The sequence below is a fragment of the Panulirus ornatus genome, chromosome 12 (genome assembly GCF_036320965.1).
Source record: "Panulirus ornatus isolate Po-2019 chromosome 12, ASM3632096v1, whole genome shotgun sequence".
NCBI classification, from domain to species: domain Eukaryota; kingdom Metazoa; phylum Arthropoda; class Malacostraca; order Decapoda; family Palinuridae; genus Panulirus; species Panulirus ornatus.
The window spans coordinates 3,851,467-3,855,472 of record NC_092235.1 but is presented as its reverse complement, the minus strand read 5'-3'; the positions used below and the strand labels follow the sequence as shown (position 1 = coordinate 3,855,472).

Below are 4,006 nucleotides of genomic sequence, written 5' to 3'. Positions count from 1 at the left end.
TCAAGAACCAGTGAATTTCATCGCCGCCATAAGTAAGTAAGGAAGGTGACTTTAATGATGATAAATACGACCTGGTATGGCTGTGTCTACACACTACCGCCATCTGGTCAACATTGTACATACCAACATTTAAACTGTGACATTTAACCACAAGGTTTAAAGTCGTTCATGAAAACGCGAACTTAAAATCTATCCATTTAAATCTACCATTCATCAATCAACATTTAAACACCGTCATTTGAACGTAAACCTTCCAGCTGCGTTATTTTACCAGAGTCCTTTAAGATACGTCATATAAACACAAAACTTAAGTGTACGTTAAGCTTGTGCAAACCATCATTAAATATCAAGCTTTTAAATTAGAATTGTAATGAAATTGCGAACTTTTAACTCTGTCAAATTACAGCTATTGTACAAAATGATTCACTTAATTGACAAATTTTAATGTCAGTTAATTTAACGATATCCTTTGTGGTTCATCTCTGAAACACAGACCTTTAAACTTTGTCTCTAGAACTGAACACAACCATTAAGTTTCATAACTGGAATGGAAATTTGGATAATCTATCAAAATTCGTCATATAACGCGAACTTTTAAATCCTTCCATTCAGTTGGGCCGTTACTTGCCTGGCTGCCATTCATAATATGTCCTTTTATATTGTATGTTGACTACGCTCTCATTCATTCGTCATTTGGATCGTCTCACTGATATTCCATTCATAAACTTCATTCCTGCAGCTTATTTTTGACCGCCATGTTGCTTCCTCAAGGTTTATAATTCTTTGTGTATTTAATAATAGAAGATTCAATGATATTTCTCGTGGTACTGGAATTAGAGTTAATAATGCCATCTCAGTTATTAACTCTAACTCAAGTACCACGAGAAATATCATTGAATCTTCTATTACTGAATACACAAAGAATTATAATCTTAATATTAGTGATGGTCTATATAAATTGGATAACTTTAATGTTGATAAAATGTGTAAACAATTCACCTTCTTGTCCACATAATAAGTTTATGATACGCTTGTTGTCTGTCTTGGACAATCACATGTTTACCATATGGCGTCCTAGCTACGTCTCTTCGTTGTATATCAACTGACTGTTATATTTCTCTCTTGTGTCTCCCCCGATGATGTGAGTTTTACACGAAAGTGCACTTGGGAATTTATCGTGTTTATTTTCCCCGTGGACTCATAAGAATATACTTGATCACGTGCAAAATTGCGATCCTTTTCAATATATACACACACACACACACACACACACACACACACATATATATATATATATATATATATATATATATATATATATATATATATATATATATATATATCCCTCAGTATGTTTACTTTCGATAATAAAGAACAGAAGAAGGAGCCAAGCAAGTAAATTTCGTCAAAGACATCACTCTTTTCTAAACGCTGCCTCGCAAAGATTTTCATTAATTCAAATTGAAGAAACAGACGAATTTTCTATTGTCTGGTTAGCTCAGTGGTAGAGCGTGAGTCTTACACACTCAAGGTCGTGGGTTCGAGACCCACACCAGACATAATTTTTGTCTTTTTCTTTTTTCATTTTGTCCGCATCACATGTGCGCAACATTCAGTATGTTCGTCCAACGTTATAGTGAAGATCTTCACGATAAATTTTGGTTTTCGACCTTATCTGAAAGGGTCAGGTCCACCAAGACGTCCTTGAAATCTTCCAGAAGCTTCTGGCGATCCTCCTCCAACTGCTGGGCACATCAGAGTTAACATGGGCCGGACATCGGTTGTGGAACGACTTAATCTGCTTCCGGTAGTTAGCAGGGATGATAATGAGGGCTCTGACCTCATACCAGGTCAGCTTAGTTCCAGTCTATTACTTAGTTCCAGTCTATTGCTTAGTTCCAGTCTATTGCTTAGTTCCAGTCTATTGCAACGAAATAAAAAAGTAAAACTCAATTCTTTGTGGAAAATTGAGAGGAAAACACGACAGCAACATGGAGATTTACTCTGTGGTTATTTTGCCGGCTAGCCGGCAACGGTCGGTCAAACACTATTTTGCCGTGGTAATCTCAGTGCTTCATATAATACTAAGTCCAAAAAAATGTTCTTGGGGGCGTAGCTCAGTGGTAGAGCACTTGCTTGGCATGCGAGAGGACCCGGGTTCAAACCCCGGCGCTTCCATTTTTGTTATTTGGGAAATTCATTGTTTTCAGTCTTATATATATATATATATATATATATATATATATATATATATATATATATATATATATATATATATATATATATATATATATCGTCCGATCAGGGAAGTTAAGCAACGTTGGGTCTGGTTAGTACTTGGATGGGTGACCGTCTGGGAACACCAGATGCTGTTATCCCTGGGGATAGGGAAGAAAGTATACTTGCCACGTATTCCCTGCGTGTCGTACAAGGCGACTAAAAGGGGAGGGAGCAGAAGGCCGGAAATCCTTTACTCTCATTTTCAATTTTCCAAAAGACGGAACAGAGAAGATATAAAGATATTGTAAAGATGTAACTAATATAAGATATAAGAATGAATGGAAGATACGGATGTAGCTGAAACAAGGAGTAATGAAGATTAAGGTGCAATGAAAATTATTCTGTAGTGAAGATAAATGTATATGTTGAGATTTTGTATTGAACATCAAGAAGTAATGATAATGATGAAAGTGTAGTGATCATGAGGGTTTAGTTAGGGAGACGTTACAATTGCCTTTACAATGATAATAGGGAGGTAACACAATGAGGAACACAAACTTTCCAAAGCTACGTTCAAGTCAGACTTTAAACTAAGTTCGGTAAACAGGAGAGTGATGTTGAGAGTGTAGTGAGGAAGAGTATAGTGATGATAAGGATACTGTCAAGATAGGTTGTGGCGAAGATACGAATGTAGTAGAGATAAGGGTTATCAAGGAGTAAAGTTTATTCAGAATGATTATGTAGTGAAGATAAGAACTATTTCTAGTGAACATCAGGGAGTACAATGATGATGGTATGGTAGAAATAACGGTGTAGTGAAGAAGAGGGTATAGTGAAGATAAAATTAAGTGAAAATAAGCTAGTAGTTAAGATTCAGGTTAGTGAATATGAGGTTGTAGTGAACTTAACCTTATTGACCTGATCCCCCAAATCCTCCAAACTCCGTTCAAGGGCCGATCCAAAACCAATCAAAAAGGCTATTTCTCTGTGTATTGTTAGTGGTGGTGGTGGTGTGTAGGTGTGTGTAATCATCTACTTGCACTGTATTAGGAGGGGGTTTTACACTCGTGGGGCCCCGTGTAAGTACGTTGTTTGTGTGAGCGGGTAAAATCTAAAGCCTTCCTTGAAACCAGCTTAGTCAAGATAAGGTCATATGAAGATGAGGTTGTAGTGAAGATTATAATAAGCCTTGCATAGTGAAGATAAAGGGATTAAGGAGAGGAGATGTAGTAAAAAAGATTATAGTGAACACAAAAGGATTCAAGGAAAGTGCAGGGTCGGCCTACGGGCCTGAACTTACATTTTAGGTCAAAGGCATCACCAGTACACCCCGGCCAGCCTTAAAGTTTATCCGTACACACACACACACACACACACACACACACACACATAAGTATATATATATATATATATATATATATATATATATATATATATATATATATATATATATATATATATATATATATATATATATATATAAATATATATATATATATATACATATATGTGTGTGTGTGTGTGTGTGTATTTACACTGTACCAGAAGCGTTAACAAAAGCTCATTTGGTGAAATCGTGTTTCCTCACATTAAATGTTATCCCAGATGTCAAAATTCTTCTCTTTGGTCTTTCATTTTCTATGTTTTCCACTTGACTTTCTTCAGTCGAAGTGATTTACCGTTCATGTTTTAGATTAAACTATATTTGTCAATTCACCAATTCCCTCTCCCATCTCATCATGACGCTTCTTATTGTTCTTTGATTTGAATCCTCAGTTTTCACCTC

The 4,006-nt window shown here is 35.9% G+C and overlaps 1 non-coding gene across 1 annotated transcript; it reads left to right on the top strand.

The window, feature by feature from the left end:
* The first annotated feature begins 1,487 nt into the window (after positions 1–1,487).
* TRNAV-UAC (transfer RNA valine (anticodon UAC)) lies at positions 1,488–1,559 on the top strand. Its single transcript has one exon. It is a non-coding gene; the product is annotated as a tRNA-Val (tRNA).
* The last annotated feature ends 2,447 nt before the right edge of the window (positions 1,560–4,006 follow it).